The 25,655-nt window shown below is 47.4% G+C and overlaps 13 non-coding genes and 1 pseudogene across 13 annotated transcripts; all 14 read right to left on the bottom strand.

Annotated features, from left to right (window-relative positions):
• Positions 1 to 1,263: 1,263 nt before the first annotated feature.
• On the bottom strand, positions 1,264 to 1,382 carry LOC126308427 (5S ribosomal RNA). The gene has a single exon (XR_007554321.1). It is a non-coding gene; the product is annotated as a 5S ribosomal RNA (ribosomal RNA).
• Positions 1,383 to 2,853: 1,471 nt separating this feature from the next.
• On the bottom strand, positions 2,854 to 2,972 carry LOC126307776 (5S ribosomal RNA). The gene has a single exon (XR_007553754.1). It is a non-coding gene; the product is annotated as a 5S ribosomal RNA (ribosomal RNA).
• A 6,930-nt stretch (positions 2,973 to 9,902) lies between these two features.
• On the bottom strand, positions 9,903 to 10,020 carry LOC126307925 (5S ribosomal RNA; annotated as a pseudogene).
• A 1,471-nt stretch (positions 10,021 to 11,491) lies between these two features.
• Positions 11,492 to 11,610, bottom strand: LOC126308428 (5S ribosomal RNA). The gene has a single exon (XR_007554322.1). It is a non-coding gene; the product is annotated as a 5S ribosomal RNA (ribosomal RNA).
• Positions 11,611 to 13,081: 1,471 nt separating this feature from the next.
• On the bottom strand, positions 13,082 to 13,200 carry LOC126308429 (5S ribosomal RNA). The gene has a single exon (XR_007554323.1). It is a non-coding gene; the product is annotated as a 5S ribosomal RNA (ribosomal RNA).
• A 1,471-nt stretch (positions 13,201 to 14,671) lies between these two features.
• On the bottom strand, positions 14,672 to 14,790 carry LOC126307777 (5S ribosomal RNA). Its single transcript, XR_007553755.1, has one exon. It is a non-coding gene; the product is annotated as a 5S ribosomal RNA (ribosomal RNA).
• Positions 14,791 to 15,653: 863 nt separating this feature from the next.
• LOC126307968 (5S ribosomal RNA) lies at positions 15,654 to 15,772 on the bottom strand. Its single transcript, XR_007553906.1, has one exon. It is a non-coding gene; the product is annotated as a 5S ribosomal RNA (ribosomal RNA).
• A 1,471-nt stretch (positions 15,773 to 17,243) lies between these two features.
• Positions 17,244 to 17,362, bottom strand: LOC126307778 (5S ribosomal RNA). Its single transcript, XR_007553756.1, has one exon. It is a non-coding gene; the product is annotated as a 5S ribosomal RNA (ribosomal RNA).
• Positions 17,363 to 18,833: 1,471 nt separating this feature from the next.
• LOC126308430 (5S ribosomal RNA) lies at positions 18,834 to 18,952 on the bottom strand. The gene has a single exon (XR_007554324.1). It is a non-coding gene; the product is annotated as a 5S ribosomal RNA (ribosomal RNA).
• Positions 18,953 to 20,423: 1,471 nt separating this feature from the next.
• Positions 20,424 to 20,542, bottom strand: LOC126308431 (5S ribosomal RNA). The gene has a single exon (XR_007554325.1). It is a non-coding gene; the product is annotated as a 5S ribosomal RNA (ribosomal RNA).
• An 863-nt stretch (positions 20,543 to 21,405) lies between these two features.
• On the bottom strand, positions 21,406 to 21,524 carry LOC126307821 (5S ribosomal RNA). Its single transcript, XR_007553795.1, has one exon. It is a non-coding gene; the product is annotated as a 5S ribosomal RNA (ribosomal RNA).
• Positions 21,525 to 22,995: 1,471 nt separating this feature from the next.
• Positions 22,996 to 23,114, bottom strand: LOC126307760 (5S ribosomal RNA). Its single transcript, XR_007553740.1, has one exon. It is a non-coding gene; the product is annotated as a 5S ribosomal RNA (ribosomal RNA).
• Positions 23,115 to 23,978: 864 nt separating this feature from the next.
• On the bottom strand, positions 23,979 to 24,097 carry LOC126308432 (5S ribosomal RNA). The gene has a single exon (XR_007554326.1). It is a non-coding gene; the product is annotated as a 5S ribosomal RNA (ribosomal RNA).
• Positions 24,098 to 24,960: 863 nt separating this feature from the next.
• On the bottom strand, positions 24,961 to 25,079 carry LOC126308433 (5S ribosomal RNA). The gene has a single exon (XR_007554327.1). It is a non-coding gene; the product is annotated as a 5S ribosomal RNA (ribosomal RNA).
• Between the last annotated feature and the right edge of the window lie 576 nt (positions 25,080 to 25,655).

Below are 25,655 nucleotides of genomic sequence, written 5' to 3' on the forward strand. Positions count from 1 at the left end.
CTCTTGTAGCGATGGAAGGTAAATTTTTGTTTACAAATTTGCCGTTGTGCACTGCTACAAAACAATATGCCCTGACGTATTTCACAACATTTCTGTTACTTCATACTGTTTTGTTATTTCCAGAGACTCTTTGGAAGTCTTCCTTGGCGCACTCTTTTCAAACTGAGTTCCTTAATATCGTATCTTACGATAGTTTAAAATCAGTATGGAAGCATCTTTGTCACATGAGAAAGGTAGCATGAAAAAAGGGCTGGCAGGGGTAGTGACAAGATAGCAAGAAATGAAGACAGAGGGAAGCGTTCTCACCTGCCTGACACTCGTCGCGCTTCCAGATATTTGCGTAATTTGCACGGTTCATTCTCGGCTGTCCCCTTCCGTCCCGACTTGTCCCGACTTTGCTCGACTGCCGCTCGCTGCCGCTCGGGTCGCGGTCCATATGACAGCACAAGTACGAGAAGCATCTGCGAGATGGGCGCGGCCCGAACCGGCGAGTCCGAGGCGCCGTGTGCGGGCGTTCGGAGCTACCAGTGCCGCTCTGTGCTGCGCTGTGCCGTGGAAAGGTGCGAAAACATGCACACAAGACACAGGCTTTTCGGCAAAGTATACATCTCTTGTAGCGACGAAAGGTAAATTTTTGTTTACAAATTTGCCCTTGTGCACTGCTACAAAACAATATGCCCTGACGTTTTTCACAACATTTCTGTCACTTCATACTGTTTTTAATATTCCAGAGACTCTTTGGAAGTCTTACTTGGCGCACTCTTTTCAAACTGAGTTCCTTAATATCGTATCTTACGATAGTTTAAAATCAGTATGGAAGCATCTTTGTCACATGAGAAAGGTAGCATGAAAAAAGGGCTGGCAGGAGTAGTGACAAGAAAGCAAGAAATGAAGACAGCCAGAGTTCCCAGGCGGTCGCCGATCCGAATACTGACGTTGTTGCTTTTCTTCGGTGGTCGGACGGGAACAGGTCTTTCTTTAATGTAGTTAGTTTTTGGAATTTAGCGCTCCTACAAAACAGTACTCTCTGACGCGTTTCAAGAGCACATCTGTCGATTCGCAGTGTTTCGTTATTTTCAACGAGATCCTAGCACTCTTCCTCCGCGCATTCTTGTTCAAACTGAGTTCATTACTGTAATTTCGCATCTTACGTTTAATACAGTAGTTTAAAATGCTTGTGGAAGCATCTTTGTCGCACCTGAGAGTTTTTCATGAAAAGAGGGCTGGCAGGTGTAGTGACATAAAATTTAAAAGAAGAGAGGGAGCCAACAGCACCCGGTGTTCCCAGGCGGTCACCCATCCAAGTACTAACCGGGCCCGATGTTGCTTAACTTCGGTGATCGGACGAGAACCGGTGTATTCAACATGGTATGGCCGTTGGCGTCCTTGTACAGTAGCCGCACGGCAGAAGAAGGCCTCGCCTCTCCTCCCAACACACGCAATCGCCGTTTTCGGTGGCACATTTGACGCAAAGCACGTCCTTCCACCTCGAAGGCGACGCGCAGTGCGGCGCGCCGCCACGTGGGTCAGACGCACAACACAGCTGCTCGTTGCACCGCCTGTCATTCGTTTGTTCGACAAAGTATCCATCTCTTGTAGCGATGGAAGGTAAATTTTTGTTTACAAATTTGCCGTTGAGCACTGCTACAAAACAATATGCCCTGACGTATTTCACAACATTTCTGTCACTTCATACTGTTTTGTTATTTCCAGAGACTCTTTGGAAGTCTTCCTTGGCGCACTCTTTTCAAACTGAGTTCCTTAATATCGTATCTTACGATAGTTTAAAATCAGTATGGAAGCATCTTTGTCACATGAGAAAGGTAGCATGAAAAAAGGGCTGGCAGGGGTAGTGACAAGATAGCAAGAAATGAAGACAGAGGGAAGCGTTCTCACCTGCCTGACACTCGTCGCGCTTCCAGATATTTGCGTAATTTGCACGGTTCATTCTCGGCTGTCCCCTTCCGTCCCGACTTGTCCCGACTTTGCTCGACTGCCGCTCGCTGCCGCTCGGGTCGCGGTCCATATGACAGCACAAGTACGAGAAGCATCTGCGAGATGGGCGCGGCCCGAACCGGCGAGTCCGAGGCGCCGTGTGCGGGCGTTCGGAGCTACCAGTGCCGCTCTGTGCTGCGCTGTGCCGTGGAAAGGTGCGAAAACATGCACACAAGACACAGGCTTTTCGGCAAAGTATACATCTCTTGTAGCGACGAAAGGTAAATTTTTGTTTACAAATTTGCCCTTGTGCACTGCTACAAAACAATATGCCCTGACGTTTTTCACAACATTTCTGTCACTTCATACTGTTTTTATTATTCCAGAGACTCTTTGGAAGTCTTACTTGGCGCACTCTTTTCAAACTGAGTTCCTTAATATCGTATCTTACGATAGTTTAAAATCAGTATGGAAGCATCTTTGTCACATGAGAAAGGTAGCATGAAAAAAGGGCTGGCAGGAGTAGTGACAAGAAAGCAAGAAATGAAGACAGCCAGAGTTCCCAGGCGGTCGCCGATCCGAATACTGACGTTGTTGCTTTTCTTCGGTGGTCGGACGGGAACAGGTCTTTCTTTAATGTAGTTAGTTTTTGGAATTTAGCGCTCCTACAAAACAGTACTCTCTGACGCGTTTCAAGAGCACATCTGTCGATTCGCAGTGTTTCGTTATTTTCAACGAGATCCTAGCACTCTTCCTCCGCGCATTCTTGTTCAAACTGAGTTCATTACTGTAATTTCGCATCTTACGTTTAATACAGTAGTTTAAAATGCTTGTGGAAGCATCTATGTCGCACCTGAGAGTTTTTCATGAAAAGAGGGCTGGCAGGTGTAGTGACATAAAATTTAAAAGAAGAGAGGGAGCCAACAGCACCCGGTGTTCCCAGGCGGTCACCCATCCAAGTACTAACCGGGCCCGATTTTGCTTAACTTCGGTGATCGGACGAGAACCGGTGTATTCAACATGGTATGGCCGTTGGCGTCCTTATACAGTAGCCGCACGGCAGAAGAAGGCTTCGCCTCTCCTCCCAACACACGCAATCGCCGTTTTCGGTGGCACATTTGACGCAAAGCACGTCCTTCCACCTCGAAGGCGACGCGCAGTGCGGCGCGCCGCCACGTGGGTCAGACGCACAACACAGCTGCTCGTTGCACCGCCTGTTATTCGTTTGTTCGACAAAGTATCCATCTCTTGTAGCGATGGAAGGTAAATTTTTGTTTACAAATTTGCCGTTGTGCACTGCTACAAAACAATATGCCCTGACGTATTTCACAACATTTCTGTCACTTCATACTGTTTTGTTATTTCCAGAGACTCTTTGGAAGTCTTACTTGGCGCACTCTTTTCAAACTGAGTTCCTTAATATCGTATCTTACGATAGTTTAAAATCAGTATGGAAGCATCTTTGTCACATGAGAAAGGTAGCATGAAAAAAGGGCTGGCAGGAGTAGTGACAAGAAAGCAAGAAATGAAGACAGCCAGAGTTCCCAGGCGGTCGCCGATCCGAATACTGACGTTGTTGCTTTTCTTCGGTGGTCGGACGGGAACAGGTCTTTCTTTAATGTAGTTAGTTTTTGGAATTTAGCGCTCCTACAAAACAGTACTCTCTGACGCGTTTCAAGAGCACATCTGTCGATTCGCAGTGTTTCGTTATTTTCAACGAGATCCTAGCACTCTTCCTCCGCGCATTCTTGTTCAAACTGAGTTCATTACTGTAATTTCGCATCTTACGTTTAATACAGTAGTTTAAAATGCTTGTGGAAGCATCTTTGTCGCACCTGAGAGTTTTTCATGAAAAGAGGGCTGGCAGGTGTAGTGACATAAAATTTAAAAGAAGAGAGGGAGCCAACAGCACCTTTTTTTTTTCTTTTTTTCTTTTTTTTTGTTTTCTTTTTGTTTTTTTTTATTTTTTTTTTGTTTTGCAACACGTGAAAACGAAATGTGATAAATGCCTCCCATTTATACGCCAAAAACTGAAAGAGGAAACGGAAAGATAAGGCGGATTCACACCGTAACAATCGATGATGACGACTGTCCAAAGGGAACACAAAACATTTGTACGCAACCAGGACGACGCATCCACCGGAAAAGGAAAGTCATTGTCGGTCGGGCATCGAGCGTGGCTGGCAGGCGGCGGCAATGAGGGCAGGGGTCAATTAGTCTGAGGCCTGGCCACAGTGTCGCCCCCACACTCGTTATCACTCATATCGACCGTAAAACAAAACAATATTTCATGTATGAAAAAAAGAGAAATCGCAACAGCCTAGGTATAGTAAAAACAACATGAAACAAAACGCTATTTTAAAGCGCCGGTAATCCCGGTGTGAAATCCCACACCGACGAAAGGTTCCAAAAGTGCCGAGCGCAGACACGTGACGAGAAGTGGGAGCGCTCGACAGTAAAAGAAATGAAAAAAGAAAAAAAGAAAAAATAACGCAAACAGTCACCACTAGAAACTAGAACTGAAACATCAGTAAAGAATCTCGTCACGCCACATACGGGGAAAAAAAAGAAAAAAGAAACTAATAATACCGACACTCATGCCAAACAAGAAGTTTGGCAATAACGTTCAGAAAAAACTGAAAAGACTTCTGATGTCGTTCGATAGTCAAGTTTCGGCAATTTTCGTACCAGAAAACATAGAGAAAGTCGCATTTATTCATATTGTGTCGCTCAAGGGCAATTTGAAAATACGAGACAATAACATCCATGTTACGCAGGTACCGACATACGCGCAAAAGCATGCGCCAGTGCGACCTGCAAAAAATTTGCAAAATTTTGCCGATAATGTGGCGATGTCTGAATCTGAGAATGTTGGGTCCATAAAAAGGTAAGGAAGTCCAAATCGGTACACAACTTTAAAGAGAAAATAGCAAAAACTGTATGGCCAAAGATCCACACCGTGGCATTTCGCTTGGTGGTGGGGTAGACGACACACTGCGGAATTAATACATCATCCACAGTAACGGTTCGAGCGTCCACCCGCTGAATCAGACGAATCATATCCCTGGCTACGTCCCAGACACGGCGGAAGCGGTCACACGCAAAGCGGTGTTCAAGAGTATCGTCGACAGTACACACGTCACACACTCCAGATGGGATAAGGTTGATGGAATGAAGTTTGGAGTTGGTGGGGATGGTGCGATGCACCACCTTGTACCATGCAGCGTGTACGGAAGCCGGGAGGACTTTGTTGGCGAGGTTTTGCCACACTGCCACCCAGTTGCAGCGTGGCAATCGATACTCCCACTTGCAACGAATAGGAGGTCCGCGTATAGCATCGCAGACAGCGCTAACCGTGTGGGCGGAGATGTCACGAAGTGTCAGGTAACTATTATCGAAATAGTAGCGGCGCACATAAGAAAGATAAAACGGGATGTGCGACACAGAAACAGGTGCCACTTCAGAATGAGGACGATAACGATTAAAAACAACCGCGGTGGGACTGCAAGGTGCCTTCTGCATAACAGCGGTAATTCTCTTCCAAAGGAGAGCCGCACATTTGGCTGAAAAATCGACAAGTCCCAAACCGCCATCGGACAGGCCCAAGGTACAGACAGCATGTGACACCTTAAAAATCTCCCCCCTCCATAAAAACCAGTAAATCGCCTGTGTGATGGCGCGCCCCAATTGCTTGGGTACCGGGAGAACCTGCGCAAGGTACCACGCCCTTGCCAAGAAGTTATTATTTATTAAATGCACCTTTTCCCGAAGGGCCAAATTTCGGACCGCATGGATCTTGACAACAGCACGAATCCGATGCAGCGTAGGCCGCCAATTTAATGCTTCCATCTGCTGTGGATTCGAGGATAAAAGGACTCCAAGAACTTTATGCTGCTGCTGTACACAGAACCAGTCCCTACGAAGGGTACGTGCGCGGGCGGTGAGCGGTAAAAGAACAGTTTTCTGTGTATTGACAATCGCCCCCGTAGCTTGTTCAAAGTTGTGCAGAACGACTTGCAACCTGTCAACATCGTCTAAATGCTCAATAAATACGCCAAGGTCATCAGCGTATGCTTTACAAACCAATCTGGTAGTCCCCATCTGAATGCCGCGACATTCCTGACCGATATAGCGGAGGAGGGGATCCAGCGCAATGGCAAAAAGCGCCATGGAAAGCGGACACCCTTGCCGCACGGAGCGACCTACACGAAAAGCAGGAGTAAGACGACCATTAACACAGATGCGTGACGTAGCATTTTGCAACAGATGCGTCACTAAGTTGGTAAATTTATAACCAAACCCCATGCGTACCAATACCTGACGCAAATAAAAATGACTAATACGGTCAAAGGCATTCTTAAAATCAACTAATAAAATCGCCGCAGTCCGAAGCCGAGCACTTTTTACATAACCAATGCAGTCCCTGTAAGCAAGGATAGCGTCAAAGATATTCCGATCGCGCACCGCACACGTTTGCTGAGGACTAAGTACCGCCGGCAAAATGTTTTTAAGTCGCTGAGCGACGCAGCGCGTGACGATCTTGTAGTCAACATTTAATAAAGTAATCGGACGGACAGCGTCGATATTTGGCACAGCATTGGATTTGGGAACGAGCGTCACAACCCCCTCCACAAAGGCAGCTGGTACAGTCACACCATTTCGAATATCATTTACCAAATCTACTAAAATCTCACTAAAAAGATGAAAAAATTTCAAATAAAATTCCGCAGGAATCCCATCTGGACCTGGAGACTTCCCGTTGGGACTCCGCCGAACGGCATCGAGAACTTCATCAGACGTAAAGGCGTCAGTTAAATGATTCCTGTCCGGGCGAGTTAAAACATGGGGTACAGTCTGCAAAAAATCTCGCAACGCGTCGGAATCCACATCAACAGCACGGAAAAGTGAAGCGAAATGTTCAAAAATATCTGTTTCAATTTCCGACTGTACAGAAGTGCGATCGCCGTTTCGCAGCCGCCAAACATTAATCTTCAAACGTTCACGGCGTTTGCGTTCCCTGTGTAAATGGTAAATGGACAGAGGTTCCCCAGTAACAAGTCCCGCAGGCTGACTTCGGACGGTCACCCCATCACTAACGGCACGCATGTCAAGTAAAAGCTTTGCTTGAAATTGCTTCAGAGTAGGCAACAACTCGGGCTGTGACGTCACCCGCAACGCTAAGTCCCGTAAACAAGCCTGGCGGAAGCGAGCCGTTGCCCGACGCCAGCGTGCCGCCTCACGGCTGTAATCAATTAAAAATTTCCTAATCGCCGGTTTAACTATCGCAACCCACCACTCAATGGTGCTACTATGACCGCCTCGAGTCCGCAACAACCGTTGCCATATACAGTTAAAACAAGTCACAAAATGGTCGTCATTGAGTAAACTGCAATTGAACTTCCACAAATTGGTACGGCGAGGAACACACAAACGAGGCAATAAAAGACGACAGGAGTAACTGGAGTGGTCAGAAAATACGACAGGAGTCACGTCAGCACTACAAATACGGGCAGACAGCTGCCTAGACACATAAATCCGATCGAGGCGGCTACGCCCGGTACCGTAAAAATAGGTGAAGTAGGTGAAATCCGGGTGTAAAACACGCCACGTGTCGAGCAGCTGAAAACTAGTGACTAAAGTACCCAGCTCGTGACATTTGTTTGGACGCGGCTCTTGATCGCTGTCGTCTAAAACACAATTAAAATCACCCCCAACGATTAAAGTATCGACATTCTTGGATAGAAGCTGACACAAATCTCTACCATAAAATTCAGCCCTGGCCGGTTTAACATTTCCTGACGGAGCGTACACATTTACAAACACAATTCCAAAAATGGTACAAGCAACAGCGCGACCGTTCGGTAAAATGTCAACGTTAGATATTGGTAAGCCAGAACGCACTAAAATTGCAGTGCCCGTATCGTTATCAGGGGCAATATTATCAATCACAGTAAAATCAGTAAAATCATGCAAAAACAAAAGCGCTTCACAAGTCACCTCCTGTAAAAAAGCGACGTGACAGTTATTATCATACAAGAAATTTTTTAAAATCATAGCCTTCTGCAGATTTCGCAACTTATTAAGATTAACTGTTAAGATGTTCCACTGGCTACAGTCGTTAACCATATACACGTAATAACACAGTTAAAAAACAAGAAAATAAAAGAAAAACATGAAATTTGCTTAAAACAAGATAAAACATACAAACTTGCTAGGAGGGGGAGGACATACAATGAGTCACACTAATGGTTACCACCGGCCTCCACATCCGCCGACCAATCCTGTGACTGACTAGGAAGGGGGGGCGGGAGCAGTGGAGTCCCAGAAACTGTGACGGCACCTTCTGTGGCGGAATGCTCCACGGCGGGCATCTCGACATCCGAAGATAAAGGCGGCACCAAATCGTGGGTGGAAGGGGGGGCACGACGAAGGTGCGAATCTTCGGCCTTTCTTTTGGTTGGAAAGGGGGAAGGTGTCACAGACAAAGGCGGATCCACCGCCATGCCGGAATCGGCATCAGAAGTCGGTTGGCTCAGGAAGGTTTTCAAATGTTGCACCGCGATGTCACGTTTCTGCGTTGCAGCAACAACATCACCCTCCGGCTGAGTGCGGGAAGAGGTCTGCTTTTTCGCGTGGCGCCTGCTGCCTCCCCCCTGAGACGGGCGGTGGCCGAGGTCTACGCCGTCGCACGTGGCCGGTTGTCGGGAGGTCGGTTGCCCGACCGACCGAACCTGAGGGGGGGCAGGAGAACGCGCCACCGGAGACGGACTCCGATTTTTGTCCGAAAAACCACGCGTATTAAACGAAGCAGAGCTACTGGCACTACGTAAACGTGGGGTGCCAGAAGCTCGAGCGACATTCCGGTCCCTACGCGGTTTCGGTGCAGTAAAAGCTTCACGTTCTACAACAGCACTGGCAGCAGAAAGACTGTCGGGGACGGTAGTAGGAGCAACCGCCGATATGTCGGGTTCCGTAACCGGGACAGTATGCGGAACAATTTCTGCCGACATCGGCACGGATTGCGGTGAGACATCGTCCACTACCGGTTTTTCAAAAACAGATTCAGTTGTCGCAGCCGCGAGCAAAGAAGGCTCAACAGGAGGTTCAGAAACAGAAACAGAGTCACTATCAGGAACAGACGTGTCCATAACGTCAGCGGCGGCCGATACAGGGGGGGCGGCCGCGAGTTGCACACGTGCGGGGGGGGCGGAACCTAAACTCGTTGCAGCAACAGAAGCAAAGCTAGGCCCACTTAAAACGTCCTCACGTGGCAACTGAACAGGCTGCCTGCGTTTAGGACAGTTTTGTCGGTAATGACCAACATCACCGCAAAAGGAACACGTCTGAGGTTGACCACTATAGGTTATAAAAGCACGATGACCGTTAACTAACAAGAAGGACGGAATATGTTGTCGAACTATCATCTTTACACTCCTCACGCCGTTTTCGACCTGAAAAACATAGGCGGAAGACCACTTCTCTTTAAAAACAGATAGCACGGTCCCGTACGGCCGCAAATGACGAGATATTGTGTCATTCCGGATTTCAAAAGGCAAGTTGAACACACGAACATTTCGAAGGCCAAACCCACCATGAGAAATAGTCACGTTACTAATGCGACCGTCTAGATGTCGAAATTTACGGATACCATCATTAACATTTACCACGGTATCACACAATTCGGGAGTTTTCAACTTCAAAAACACGGAGTTGATAAAAGTATCAAATTGAACTCCGAGAACGTCATCGGTCGACAAACACAATTCCTCAAGTATCCAACGGTGAATTTCGAAAGCTGACGGTTTTCCGACGGAACTATCGAATTCGCATTGCACATTATTTTGTCGTTCTTCACTATTATCATACAACATAGCCATAACTTACGGACTTGATGAAATGTAGCCGCGAGGCAGGAGACAGACGACACGCGAGGCGCCGCCGGCCAAGTCGCACAAGGAAGTACTGCTCGCTCGGCACCGAGGTGTTGCCAGGCGGGCAGACAGCCAAGTACTAACCGGGCCCGATGTTGCTTAACTTCGGTGATCGGACGAGAACCGGTGTATTCAACATGGTATGGCCGTTGGCGTCCTTGTACAGTAGCCGCACGGCAGAAGAAGGCCTCGCCTCTCCTCCCAACACACGCAATCGCCGTTTTCGGTGGCACATTTGACGCAAAGCACGTCCTTCCACCTCGAAGGCGACGCGCAGTGCGGCGCGCCGCCACGTGGGTCAGACGCACAACACAGCTGCTCGTTGCACCGCCTGTCATTCGTTTGTTCGACAAAGTATCCATCTCTTGTAGCGATGGAAGGTAAATTTTTGTTTACAAATTTGCCGTTGAGCACTGCTACAAAACAATATGCCCTGACGTATTTCACAACATTTCTGTCACTTCATACTGTTTTGTTATTTCCAGAGACTCTTTGGAAGTCTTCCTTGGCGCACTCTTTTCAAACTGAGTTCCTTAATATCGTATCTTACGATAGTTTAAAATCAGTATGGAAGCATCTTTGTCACATGAGAAAGGTAGCATGAAAAAAGGGCTGGCAGGGGTAGTGACAAGATAGCAAGAAATGAAGACAGAGGGAAGCGTTCTCACCTGCCTGACACTCGTCGCGCTTCCAGATATTTGCGTAATTTGCACGGTTCATTCTCGGCTGTCCCCTTCCGTCCCGACTTGTCCCGACTTTGCTCGACTGCCGCTCGCTGCCGCTCGGGTCGCGGTCCATATGACAGCACAAGTACGAGAAGCATCTGCGAGATGGGCGCGGCCCGAACCGGCGAGTCCGAGGCGCCGTGTGCGGGCGTTCGGAGCTACCAGTGCCGCTCTGTGCTGCGCTGTGCCGTGGAAAGGTGCGAAAACATGCACACAAGACACAGGCTTTTCGGCAAAGTATACATCTCTTGTAGCGACGAAAGGTAAATTTTTGTTTACAAATTTGCCCTTGTGCACTGCTACAAAACAATATGCCCTGACGTTTTTCACAACATTTCTGTCACTTCATACTGTTTTTATTATTCCAGAGACTCTTTGGAAGTCTTACTTGGCGCACTCTTTTCAAACTGAGTTCCTTAATATCGTATCTTACGATAGTTTAAAATCAGTATGGAAGCATCTTTGTCACATGAGAAAGGTAGCATGAAAAAAGGGCTGGCAGGAGTAGTGACAAGAAAGCAAGAAATGAAGACAGCCAGAGTTCCCAGGCGGTCGCCGATCCGAATACTGACGTTGTTGCTTTTCTTCGGTGGTCGGACGGGAACAGGTCTTTCTTTAATGTAGTTAGTTTTTGGAATTTAGCGCTCCTACAAAACAGTACTCTCTGACGCGTTTCAAGAGCACATCTGTCGATTCGCAGTGTTTCGTTATTTTCAACGAGATCCTAGCACTCTTCCTCCGCGCATTCTTGTTCAAACTGAGTTCATTACTGTAATTTCGCATCTTACGTTTAATACAGTAGTTTAAAATGCTTGTGGAAGCATCTTTGTCGCACCTGAGAGTTTTTCATGAAAAGAGGGCTGGCAGGTGTAGTGACATAAAATTTAAAAGAAGAGAGGGAGCCAACAGCACCCGGTGTTCCCAGGCGGTCACCCATCCAAGTACTAACCGGGCCCGATGTTGCTTAACTTCGGTGATCGGACGAGAACCGGTGTATTCAACATGGTATGGCCGTTGGCGTCCTTGTACAGTAGCCGCACGGCAGAAGAAGGCCTCGCCTCTCCTCCCAACACACGCAATAGCCGTTTTCGGTGGCACATTTGACGCAAAGCACGTCCTTCCACCTCGAAGGCGACGCGCAGTGCGGCGCGCCGCCACGTGGGTCAGACGCACAACACAGCTGCTCGTTGCACTGCCTGTCATTCGTTTGTTCGACAAAGTATCCATCTCTTGTAGCGATGGAAGGTAAATTTTTGTTTACAAATTTGCCGTTGAGCACTGCTACAAAACAATATGCCCTGACGTATTTCACAACATTTCTGTCACTTCATACTGTTTTGTTATTTCCAGAGACTCTTTGGAAGTCTTCCTTGGCGCACTCTTTTCAAACTGAGTTCCTTAATATCGTATCTTACGATAGTTTAAAATCAGTATGGAAGCATCTTTGTCACATGAGAAAGGTAGCATGAAAAAAGGGCTGGCAGGGGTAGTGACAAGATAGCAAGAAATGAAGACAGAGGGAAGCGTTCTCACGTGCCTGACACTCGTCGCGCTTCAAGATATTTGAGTAATTTGCACGGTTCATTCTCGGCTGTCCCCTTCCGTCCCGACTTGTCCCGACTTTGCTCGAATGCCGCTCGCTGCCGCTCGGGTCGCGGTCCATATGACAGCACAAGTACGAGAAGCATCTGCGAGATGGGCGCGGCCCGAACCGGCGAGTCCGAGGCGCCGTGTGCGGGCGTTCGGAGCTACCAGTGCCGCTCTGTGCTGCGCTGTGCCGTGGAAAGGTGCGAAAACATGCACACAAGACACAGGCTTTTCGGCAAAGTATACATCTCTTGTAGCGACGAAAGGTAAATTTTTGTTTACAAATTTGCCCTTGTGCACTGCTACAAAACAATATGCCCTGACGTTTTTCACAACATTTCTGTCACTTCATACTGTTTTTATTATTCCAGAGACTCTTTGGAAGTCTTACTTGGCGCACTCTTTTCAAACTGAGTTCCTTAATATCGTATCTTACGATAGTTTAAAATCAGTATGGAAGCATCTTTGTCACATGAGAAAGGTAGCATGAAAAAAGGGCTGGCAGGAGTAGTGACAAGAAAGCAAGAAATGAAGACAGCCAGAGTTCCCAGGCGGTCGCCGATCCGAATACTGACGTTGTTGCTTTTCTTCGGTGGTCGGACGGGAACAGGTCTTTCTTTAATGTAGTTAGTTTTTGGAATTTAGCGCTCCTACAAAACAGTACTCTCTGACGCGTTTCAAGAGCACATCTGTCGATTCGCAGTGTTTCGTTATTTTCAACGAGATCCTAGCACTCTTCCTCCGCGCATTCTTGTTCAAACTGAGTTCATTACTGTAATTTCGCATCTTACGTTTAATACAGTAGTTTAAAATGCTTGTGGAAGCATCTTTGTCGCACCTGAGAGTTTTTCATGAAAAGAGGGCTGGCAGGTGTAGTGACATAAAATTTAAAAGAAGAGAGGGAGCCAACAGCACCCGGTGTTCCCAGGCGGTCACCCATCCAAGTACTAACCGGGCCCGATGTTGCTTAACTTCGGTGATCGGACGAGAACCGGTGTATTCAACATGGTATGGCCGTTGGCGTCCTTGTACAGTAGCCGCACGGCAGAAGAAGGCCTCGCCTCTCCTCCCAACACACGCAATAGCCGTTTTCGGTGGCACATTTGACGCAAAGCACGTCCTTCCACCTCGAAGGCGACGCGCAGTGCGGCGCGCCGCCACGTGGGTCAGACGCACAACACAGCTGCTCGTTGCACTGCCTGTCATTCGTTTGTTCGACAAAGTATCCATCTCTTGTAGCGATGGAAGGTAAATTTTTGTTTACAAATTTGCCGTTGAGCACTGCTACAAAACAATATGCCCTGACGTATTTCACAACATTTCTGTCACTTCATACTGTTTTGTTATTTCCAGAGACTCTTTGGAAGTCTTCCTTGGCGCACTCTTTTCAAACTGAGTTCCTTAATATCGTATCTTACGATAGTTTAAAATCAGTATGGAAGCATCTTTGTCACATGAGAAAGGTAGCATGAAAAAAGGGCTGGCAGGGGTAGTGACAAGATAGCAAGAAATGAAGACAGAGGGAAGCGTTCTCACGTGCCTGACACTCGTCGCGCTTCAAGATATTTGAGTAATTTGCACGGTTCATTCTCGGCTGTCCCCTTCCGTCCCGACTTGTCCCGACTTTGCTCGAATGCCGCTCGCTGCCGCTCGGGTCGCGGTCCATATGACAGCACAAGTACGAGAAGCATCTGCGAGATGGGCGCGGCCCGAACCGGCGAGTCCGAGGCGCCGTGTGCGGGCGTTCGGAGCTACCAGTGCCGCTCTGTGCTGCGCTGTGCCGTGGAAAGGTGCGAAAACATGCACACAAGACACAGGCTTTTCGGCAAAGTATACATCTCTTGTAGCGACGAAAGGTAAATTTTTGTTTACAAATTTGCCCTTGTGCACTGCTACAAAACAATATGCCCTGACGTTTTTCACAACATTTCTGTCACTTCATACTGTTTTTATTATTCCAGAGACTCTTTGGAAGTCTTACTTGGCGCACTCTTTTCAAACTGAGTTCCTTAATATCGTATCTTACGATAGTTTAAAATCAGTATGGAAGCATCTTTGTCACATGAGAAAGGTAGCATGAAAAAAGGGCTGGCAGGAGTAGTGACAAGAAAGCAAGAAATGAAGACAGCCAGAGTTCCCAGGCGGTCGCCGATCCGAATACTGACGTTGTTGCTTTTCTTCGGTGGTCGGACGGGAACAGGTCTTTCTTTAATGTAGTTAGTTTTTGGAATTTAGCGCTCCTACAAAACAGTACTCTCTGACGCGTTTCAAGAGCACATCTGTCGATTCGCAGTGTTTCGTTATTTTCAACGAGATCCTAGCACTCTTCCTCCGCGCATTCTTGTTCAAACTGAGTTCATTACTGTAATTTCGCATCTTACGTTTAATACAGTAGTTTAAAATGCTTGTGGAAGCATCTATGTCGCACCTGAGAGTTTTTCATGAAAAGAGGGCTGGCAGGTGTAGTGACATAAAATTTAAAAGAAGAGAGGGAGCCAACAGCACCCGGTGTTCCCAGGCGGTCACCCATCCAAGTACTAACCGGGCCCGATTTTGCTTAACTTCGGTGATCGGACGAGAACCGGTGTATTCAACATGGTATGGCCGTTGGCGTCCTTATACAGTAGCTGCACGGCAGAAGAAGGCTTCGCCTCTCCTCCCAACACACGCAATCGCCGTTTTCGGTGGCACATTTGACGCAAAGCACGTCCTTCCACCTCGAAGGCGACGCGCAGTGCGGCGCGCCGCCACGTGGGTCAGACGCACAACACAGCTGCTCGTTGCACCGCCTGTTATTCGTTTGTTCGACAAAGTATCCATCTCTTGTAGCGATGGAAGGTAAATTTTTGTTTACAAATTTGCCGTTGTGCACTGCTACAAAACAATATGCCCTGACGTATTTCACAACATTTCTGTCACTTCATACTGTTTTGTTATTTCCAGAGACTCTTTGGAAGTCTTACTTGGCGCACTCTTTTCAAACTGAGTTCCTTAATATCGTATCTTACGATAGTTTAAAATCAGTATGGAAGCATCTTTGTCACATGAGAAAGGTAGCATGAAAAAAGGGCTGGCAGGAGTAGTGACAAGAAAGCAAGAAATGAAGACAGCCAGAGTTCCCAGGCGGTCGCCGATCCGAATACTGACGTTGTTGCTTTTCTTCGGTGGTCGGACGGGAACAGGTCTTTCTTTAATGTAGTTAGTTTTTGGAATTTAGCGCTCCTACAAAACAGTACTCTCTGACGCGTTTCAAGAGCACATCTGTCAATTCGCAGTGTTTCGTTATTTTCAACGAGATCCTAGCACTCTTCCTCCGCGCATTCGTGTTCAAACTGAGTTCATTACTGTAATTTCGTATCTTACGTTTAATACAGTAGTTTAAAATGCTTGTGGAAGCATCTTTGTCGCACCTGAGAGTTTTTCATGAAAAGAGGGCTGGCAGGTGTAGTGACATAAAATTTAAAAGAAGAGAGGGAGCCAACAGCACCCGGTGTTCCCAGGCGGTCACCCATCCAAGTACTAACCGGGCCCAATGTTGCTTAACTTCGGTGATCGGACGAGAACCGGTGTATTCAACATGGTATGGCCGTTGGCGTCCTTATACAGTAGCCGCACGGCAGAAGAAGGCTTCGCCTCTCCTCCCAACACACGCAATCGCCGTTTTCGGTGGCACATTTGACGCAAAGCACGTCCTTCCACCTCGAAGGCGACGCGCAGTGCGGCGCGCCGCAACGTGGGTCAGACGCACAACACAGCTGCTCGTTGCACCGCCTGTCATTCGTTTGTTCGACAAAGTATCCATCTCTTGTAGCGATGGAAGGTAAATTTTTGTTTACAAATTTGCCGTTGTGCACTGCTACAAAACAATATGCCCTGACGTATTTCACAACATTTCTGTCACTTCATACTGTTTTGTTATTTCCAGAGACTCTTTGGAAGTCTTCCTTGGCGCACTCTTTTCAAACTGAGTTCCTTAATATCGTATCTGACGATAGTTTAAAATCAGTATGGAAGCATCTTTGTCACATGAGAAAGGTAGCATGAAAAAAGGGCTGGCAGGGGTAGTGACAAGATAGCAAGAAATGAAGACAGAGGGAAGCGTTCTCACCTGCCTGACACTCGTCGCGCTTCAAGATATTTGCGTAATTTGCACGGTTCATTCTCGGCTGTCCCCTTCCGTCCCGACTTGTCCCGACTTTGCTCGACTGCCGCTCGCTGCCGCTCGGGTCGCGGTCCATATGACAGCACAAGTACGAGAAGCATCTGCGAGATGGGCGCGGCCCGAACCGGCGAGTCCGAGGCGCCGTGTGCGGGCGTTCGGAGCTACCAGTGCCGCTCTGTGCTGCGCTGTGCCGTGGAAAGGTGCGAAAACATGCACACAAGACACAGGCTTTTCGGCAAAGTATACATCTCTTGTAGCGACGAAAGGTAAATTTTTGTTTACAAATTTGCCCTTGTGCACTGCTACAAAACAATATGCCCTGACGTTTTTCACAACATTTCTGTCACTTCATACTGTTTTTATTATTCCAGAGACTCTTTGGAAGTCTTACTTGGCGCACTCTTTTCAAACTGAGTTCCTTAATATCGTATCTTACGATAGTTTAAAATCAGTATGGAAGCATCTTTGTCACATGAGAAAGGTAGCATGAAAAAAGGGCTGGCAGGAGTAGTGACAAGAAAGCAAGAAATGAAGACAGCCAGAGTTCCCAGGCGGTCGCCGATCCGAATACTGACGTTGTTGCTTTTCTTCGGTGGTCGGACGGGAACAGGTCTTTCTTTAATGTAGTTAGTTTTTGGAATTTAGCGCTCCTACAAAACAGTACTCTCTGACGCGTTTCAAGAGCACATCTGTCGATTCGCAGTGTTTCGTTATTTTCAACGAGATCCTAGCACTCTTCCTCCGCGCATTCTTGTTCAAACTGAGTTCATTACTGTAATTTCGCATCTTACGTTTAATACAGTAGTTTAAAATGCTTGTGGAAGCATCTATGTCGCACCTGAGAGTTTTTCATGAAAAGAGGGCTGGCAGGTGTAGTGACATAAAATTTAAAAGAAGAGAGGGAGCCAACAGCACCCGGTGTTCCCAGGCGGTCACCCATCCAAGTACTAACCGGGCCCGATTTTGCTTAACTTCGGTGATCGGACGAGAACCGGTGTATTCAACATGGTATGGCCGTTGGCGTCCTTATACAGTAGCTGCACGGCAGAAGAAGGCTTCGCCTCTCCTCCCAACACACGCAATCGCCGTTTTCGGTGGCACATTTGACGCAAAGCACGTCCTTCCACCTCGAAGGCGACGCGCAGTGCGGCGCGCCGCCACGTGGGTCAGACGCACAACACAGCTGCTCGTTGCACCGCCTGTTATTCGTTTGTTCGACAAAGTATCCATCTCTTGTAGCGATGGAAGGTAAATTTTTGTTTACAAATTTGCCGTTGTGCACTGCTACAAAACAATATGCCCTGACGTATTTCACAACATTTCTGTCACTTCATACTGTTTTGTTATTTCCAGAGACTCTTTGGAAGTCTTCCTTGGCGCACTCTTTTCAAACTGAGTTCCTTAATATCGTATCTGACGATAGTTTAAAATCAGTATGGAAGCATCTTTGTCACATGAGAAAGGTAGCATGAAAAAAGGGCTGGCAGGGGTAGTGACAAGATAGCAAGAAATGAAGACAGAGGGAAGCGTTCTCACCTGCCTGACACTCGTCGCGCTTCAAGATATTTGCGTAATTTGCACGGTTCATTCTCGGCTGTCCCCTTCCGTCCCGACTTGTCCCGACTTTGCTCGACTGCCGCTCGCTGCCGCTCGGGTCGCGGTCCATATGACAGCACAAGTACGAGAAGCACCTGCGAGATGGGCGCGGCCCGAACCGGCGAGTCCGAGGCGCCGTGTGCGGGCGTTCGGAGCTACCAGTGCCGCTCTGTGCTGCGCTGTGCCGTGGAAAGGTGCGAAAACATGCACACAAGACACAGGCTTTTCGGCAAAGTATCCATCTCTTGTAGCGATGGAAGGTAAATTTTTGTTTACAAATTTGCCGTTGAGCACTGCTACAAAACAATATGCCCTGACGTATTTCACAACATTTCTGTCACTTCATACTGTTTTGTTATTTCCAGAGACTCTTTGGAAGTCTTACTTGGCGCACTCTTTTCAAACTGAGTTCCTTAATATCGTATCTTACGATAGTTTAAAATCAGTATGGAAGCATCTTTGTCACATGAGAAAGGTAGCATGAAAAAAGGGCTGGCAGGAGTAGTGACAAGAAAGCAAGAAATGAAGACAGCCAGAGTTCCCAGGCGGTCGCCGATCCGAATACTGACGTTGTTGCTTTTCTTCGGTGGTCGGACGGGAACAGGTCTTTCTTTAATGTAGTTAGTTTTTGGAATTTAGCGCTCCTACAAAACAGTACTCTCTGACGCGTTTCAAGAGCACATCTGTCGATTCGCAGTGTTTCGTTATTTTCAACGAGATCCTAGCACTCTTCCTCCGCGCATTCTTGTTCAAACTGAGTTCATTACTGTAATTTCGCATCTTACGTTTAATACAGTAGTTTAAAATGCTTGTGGAAGCATCTTTGTCGCACCTGAGAGTTTTTCATGAAAAGAGGGCTGGCAGGTGTAGTGACATAAAATTTAAAAGAAGAGAGGGAGCCAACAGCACCCGGTGTTCCCAGGCGGTCACCCATCCAAGTACTAACCGGGCCCGATGTTGCTTAACTTCGGTGATCGGACGAGAACCGGTGTATTCAACATGGTATGGCCGTTGGCGTCCTTGTACAGTAGCCGCACGGCAGAAGAAGGCTTCGCCTCTCCTCCCAACACACGCAATCGCCGTTTTCGGTGGCACATTTGACGCAAAGCACGTCCTTCCACCTCGAAGGCGACGCGCAGTGCGGCGCGCCGCCACGTGGGTCAGACGCACAACACAGCTGCTCGTTGCACCGCCTGTCATTCGTTTGTTCGACAAAGTATCCATCTCTTGTAGCGATGGAAGGTAAATTTTTGTTTACAAATTTGCCGTTGAGCACTGCTACAAAACAATATGCCCTGACGTATTTCACAACATTTCTGTCACTTCATACTGTTTTGTTATTTCCAGAGACTCTTTGGAAGTCTTCCTTGGCGCACTCTTTTCAAACTGAGTTCCTTAATATCGTATCTTACGATAGTTTAAAATCAGTATGGAAGCATCTTTGTCACATGAGAAAGGTAGCATGAAAAAAGGGCTGGCAGGGGTAGTGACAAGATAGCAAGAAATGAAGACAGAGGGAAGCGTTCTCACCTGCCTGACACTCGTCGCGCTTCCAGATATTTGCGTAATTTGCACGGTTCATTCTCGGCTGTCCCCTTCCGTCCCGACTTGTCCCGACTTTGCTCGACTGCCGCTCGCTGCCGCTCGGGTCGCGGTCCATATGACAGCACAAGTACGAGAAGCATCTGCGAGATGGGCGCGGCCCGAACCGGCGAGTCCGAGGCGCCGTGTGCGGGCGTTCGGAGCTACCAGTGCCGCTCTGTGCTGCGCTGTGCCGTGGAAAGGTGCGAAAACATGCACACAAGACACAGGCTTTTCGGCAAAGTATACATCTCTTGTAGCGACGAAAGGTAAATTTTTGTTTACAAATTTGCCCTTGTGCACTGCTACAAAACAATATGCCCTGACGTTTTTCACAACTTTTCTGTCACTTCATACTGTTTTTATTATTCCAGAGACTCTTTGGAAGTCTTACTTGGCGCACTCTTTTCAAACTGAGTTCCTTAATATCGTATCTTACGATAGTTTAAAATCAGTATGGAAGCATCTTTGTCACATGAGAAAGGTAGCATGAAAAAAGGGCTGGCAGGAGTAGTGACAAGAAAGCAAGAAATGAAGACAGCCAGAGTTCCCAGGCGGTCGCCGATCCGAATACTGACGTTGTTGCTTTTCTTCGGTGGTCGGACGGGAACAGGTCTTTCTTTAATGTAGTTAGTTTTTGGAATTTAGCGCTCCTACAAAACAGTACTCTCTGACGCGTTTCAAGAGCACATCTGTCGATTCGCAGTGTTTCGTTATTTTCAACGAGATCCTAGCACTCTTCCTCCGCGCATTCTTGTTCAAACTGAGTTCATTACTGTAATTTCGCATCTTACGTTTAATACAGTAGTTTAAAATGCTTGTGGAAGCATCTATGTCGCACCTGAGAGTTTTTCATGAAAAGAGGGCTGGCAGGTGTAGTGACATAAAATTTAAAAGAAGAGAGGGAGCCAACAGCACCCGGTGTTCCCAGGCGGTCACCCATCCAAGTACTAACCGGGCCCGATGTTGCTTAACTTCGGTGATCGGACGAGAACCGGTGTATTCAACATGGTATGGCCGTTGGCGTCCTTATACAGTAGCCGCACGGCAGAAGAAGGCTTCGCCTCTCCTCCCAACACACGCAATCGCCGTTTTCGGTGGCACATTTGACGCAAAGCACGTCCTTCCACCTCGAAGGCGACGCGCAGTGCGGCGCGCCGCCACGTGGGTCAGACGCACAACACAGCTGCTCGTTGCACCGCCTGTTATTCGTTTGTTCGACAAAGTATCCATCTCTTGTAGCGATGGAAGGTAAATTTTTGTTTACAAATTTGCCGTTGAGCACTGCTACAAAACAATATGCCCTGACGTATTTCACAACATTTCTGTCACTTCATACTGTTTTGTTATTTCCAGAGACTCTTTGGAAGTCTTACTTGGCGCACTCTTTTCAAACTGAGTTCCTTAATATCGTATCTTACGATAGTTTAAAATCAGTATGGAAGCATCTTTGTCACATGAGAAAGGTAGCATGAAAAAAGGGCTGGCAGGAGTAGTGACAAGAAAGCAAGAAATGAAGACAGCCAGAGTTCCCAGGCGGTCGCCGATCCGAATACTGACGTTGTTGCTTTTCTTCGGTGGTCGGACGGGAACAGGTCTTTCTTTAATGTAGTTAGTTTTTGGAATTTAGCGCTCCTACAAAACAGTACTCTCTGACGCGTTTCAAGAGCACATCTGTCGATTCGCAGTGTTTCGTTATTTTCAACGAGATCCTAGCACTCTTCCTCCGCGCATTCTTGTTCAAACTGAGTTCATTACTGTAATTTCGCATCTTACGTTTAATACAGTAGTTTAAAATGCTTGTGGAAGCATCTTTGTCGCACCTGAGAGTTTTTCATGAAAAGAGGGCTGGCAGGTGTAGTGACATAAAATTTAAAAGAAGAGAGGGAGCCATCAGCACCCGGTGTTCCCAGGCGGTCACCCATCCAAGTACTAACCGGGCCCGATGTTGCTTAACTTCGGTGATCGGACGAGAACCGGTGTATTCAACATGGTATGGCCGTTGGCGTCCTTGTACAGTAGCCGCACGGCAGAAGAAGGCTTCGCCTCTCCTCCCAACACACGCAATCGCCGTTTTCGGTGGCACATTTGACGCAAAGCACGTCCTTCCACCTCGAAGGCGACGCGCAGTGCGGCGCGCCGCCACGTGGGTCAGACGCACAACACAGCTGCTCGTTGCACCGCCTGTCATTCGTTTGTTCGACAAAGTATCCATCTCTTGTAGCGATGGAAGGTAAATTTTTGTTTACAAATTTGCCGTTGAGCACTGCTACAAAACAATATGCCCTGACGTATTTCACAACATTTCTGTCACTTCATACTGTTTTGTTATTTCCAGAGACTCTTTGGAAGTCTTCCTTGGCGCACTCTTTTCAAACTGAGTTCCTTAATATCGTATCTTACGATAGTTTAAAATCAGTATGGAAGCATCTTTGTCACATGAGAAAGGTAGCATGAAAAAAGGGCTGGCAGGGGTAGTGACAAGATAGCAAGAAATGAAGACAGAGGGAAGCGTTCTCACCTGCCTGACACTCGTCGCGCTTCCAGATATTTGCGTAATTTGCACGGTTCATTCTCGGCTGTCCCCTTCCGTCCCGACTTGTCCCGACTTTGCTCGACTGCCGCTCGCTGCCGCTCGGGTCGCGGTCCATATGACAGCACAAGTACGAGAAGCATCTGCGAGATGGGCGCGGCCCGAACCGGCGAGTCCGAGGCGCCGTGTGCGGGCGTTCGGAGCTACCAGTGCCGCTCTGTGCTGCGCTGTGCCGTGGAAAGGTGCGAAAACATGCACACAAGACACAGGCTTTTCGGCAAAGTATACATCTCTTGTAGCGACGAAAGGTAAATTTTTGTTTACAAATTTGCCCTTGTGCACTGCTACAAAACAATATGCCCTGACGTTTTTCACAACTTTTCTGTCACTTCATACTGTTTTTATTATTCCAGAGACTCTTTGGAAGTCTTACTTGGCGCACTCTTTTCAAACTGAGTTCCTTAATATCGTATCTTACGATAGTTTAAAATCAGTATGGAAGCATCTTTGTCACATGAGAAAGGTAGCATGAAAAAAGGGCTGGCAGGAGTAGTGACAAGAAAGCAAGAAATGAAGACAGCCAGAGTTCCCAGGCGGTCGCCGATCCGAATACTGACGTTGTTGCTTTTCTTCGGTGGTCGGACGGGAACAGGTCTTTCTTTAATGTAGTTAGTTTTTGGAATTTAGCGCTCCTACAAAACAGTACTCTCTGACGCGTTTCAAGAGCACATCTGTCAATTCGCAGTGTTTCGTTATTTTCAACGAGATCCTAGCACTCTTCCTCCGCGCATTCGTGTTCAAACTGAGTTCATTACTGTAATTTCGCATCTTACGTTTAATACAGTAGTTTAAAATGCTTGTGGAAGCATCTTTGTCGCACCTGAGAGTTTTTCATGAAAAGAGGGCTGGCAGGTGTAGTGACATAAAATTTAAAAGAAGAGAGGGAGCCAACAGCACCCGGTGTTCCCAGGCAGTCACCCATCCAAGTACTAACCGGGCCCGATGTTGCTTAACTTCGGTGATCGGACGAGAACCGGTGTATTCAACATGGTATGGCCGTTGGCGTCCTTATACAGTAGCCGCACGGCAGAAGAAGGCTTCGCCTCTCCTCCCAACACACGCAATCGCCGTTTTCGGTGGCACATTTGACGCAAAGCACGTCCTTCCACCTCGAAGGCGACGCGCAGTGCGGTCAGACGCGCAGTGCGGTCAGACGCACAACACAGCTGCTCGTTGCACCGCCTGTCATTCGTTTGTTCGACAAAGTATCCATCTCTTGTAGCGATGGAAGGTAAATTTTTGTTTACAAATTTGCCGTTGAGCACTGCTACAAAACAATATGCCCTGACGTATTTCACAACATTTCTGTCACTTCATACTGTTTTGTTATTTCCAGAGACTCTTTGGAAGTCTTCCTTGGCGCACTCTTTTCAAACTGAGTTCCTTAATATCGTATCTTACGATAGTTTAAAATCAGTATGGAAGCATCTTTGTCACATGAGAAAGGTAGCATGAAAAAAGGGCTGGCAGGAGTAGTGACAAGAAAGCAAGAAATGAAGACAGCCAGAGTTCCCAGGCGGTCGCCGATCCGAATACTGACGTTGTTGCTTTTCTTCGGTGGTCGGACGGGAACAGGTCTTTCTTTAATGTAGTTAGTTTTTGGAATTTAGCGCTCCTACAAAACAGTACTCTCTGACGCGTTTCAAGAGCACATCTGTCGATTCGCAGTGTTTCGTTATTTTCAACGAGATCCTAGCACTCTTCCTCCGCGCATTCTTGTTCAAACTGAGTTCATTACTGTAATTTCGCATCTTACGTTTAATACAGTAGTTTAAAATGCTTGTGGAAGCATCTATGTCGCACCTGAGAGTTTTTCATGAAAAGAGGGCTGGCAGGTGTAGTGACATAAAATTTAAAAGAAGAGAGGGAGCCAACAGCACCCGGTGTTCCCAGGCGGTCACCCATCCAAGTACTAACCGGGCCCGATGTTGCTTAACTTCGGTGATCGGACGAGAACCGGTGTATTCAACATGGTATGGCCGTTGGCGTCCTTATACAGTAGCCGCACGGCAGAAGAAGGCTTCGCCTCTCCTCCCAACACACGCAATCGCCGTTTTCGGTGGCACATTTGACGCAAAGCACGTCCTTCCACCTCGAAGGCGACGCGCAGTGCGGCGCGCCGCCACGTGGGTCAGACGCACAACACAGCTGCTCGTTGCACCGCCTGTTATTCGTTTGTTCGACAAAGTATCCATCTCTTGTAGCGATGGAAGGTAAATTTTTGTTTACAAATTTGCCGTTGAGCACTGCTACAAAACAATATGCCCTGACGTATTTCACAACATTTCTGTCACTTCATACTGTTTTGTTATTTCCAGAGACTCTTTGGAAGTCTTACTTGGCGCACTCTTTTCAAACTGAGTTCCTTAATATCGTATCTTACGATAGTTTAAAATCAGTATGGAAGCATCTTTGTCACATGAGAAAGGTAGCATGAAAAAAGGGCTGGCAGGAGTAGTGACAAGAAAGCAAGAAATGAAGACAGCCAGAGTTCCCAGGCGGTCGCCGATCCGAATACTGACGTTGTTGCTTTTCTTCGGTGGTCGGACGGGAACAGGTCTTTCTTTAATGTAGTTAGTTTTTGGAATTTAGCGCTCCTACAAAACAGTACTCTCTGACGCGTTTCAAGAGCACATCTGTCAATTCGCAGTGTTTCGTTATTTTCAACGAGATCCTAGCACTCTTCCTCCGCGCATTCGTGTTCAAACTGAGTTCATTACTGTAATTTCGCATCTTACGTTTAATACAGTAGTTTAAAATGCTTGTGGAAGCATCTTTGTCGCACCTGAGAGTTTTTCATGAAAAGAGGGCTGGCAGGTGTAGTGACATAAAATTTAAAAGAAGAGAGGGAGCCAACAGCACCCGGTGTTCCCAGGCGGTCACCCATCCAAGTACTAACCGGGCCCGATGTTGCTTAACTTCGGTGATCGGACGAGAACCGGTGTATTCAACATGGTATGGCCGTTGGCGTCCTTGTACAGTAGCCGCACGGCAGAAGAAGGCTTCGCCTCTCCTCCCAACACACGCAATCGCCGTTTTCGGTGGCACATTTGACGCAAAGCACGTCCTTCCACCTCGAAGGCGCCGCGCAGTGCGGCGCGCCGCCACGTGGGTCAGACGCACAACACAGCTGCTCGTTGCACCGCCTGTCATTCGTTTGTTCGACAAAGTATCCATCTCTTGTAGCGATGGAAGGTAAATTTTTGTTTACAAATTTGCCGTTGAGCACTGCTACAAAACAATATGCCCTGACGTATTTCACAACATTTCTGTCACTTCATACTGTTTTGTTATTTCCAGAGACTCTTTGGAAGTCTTCCTTGGCGCACTCTTTTCAAACTGAGTTCCTTAATATCGTATCTTACGATAGTTTAAAATCAGTATGGAAGCATCTTTGTCACATGAGAAAGGTAGCATGAAAAAAGGGCTGGCAGGGGTAGTGACAAGATAGCAAGAAATGAAGACAGAGGGAAGCGTTCTCACCTGCCTGACACTCGTCGCGCTTCCAGATATTTGCGTAATTTGCACGGTTCATTCTCGGCTGT

This window comes from Schistocerca gregaria, unplaced genomic scaffold (assembly GCF_023897955.1).
Source record: "Schistocerca gregaria isolate iqSchGreg1 unplaced genomic scaffold, iqSchGreg1.2 ptg000355l, whole genome shotgun sequence".
NCBI lineage: Eukaryota > Metazoa > Arthropoda > Insecta > Orthoptera > Acrididae > Schistocerca > Schistocerca gregaria.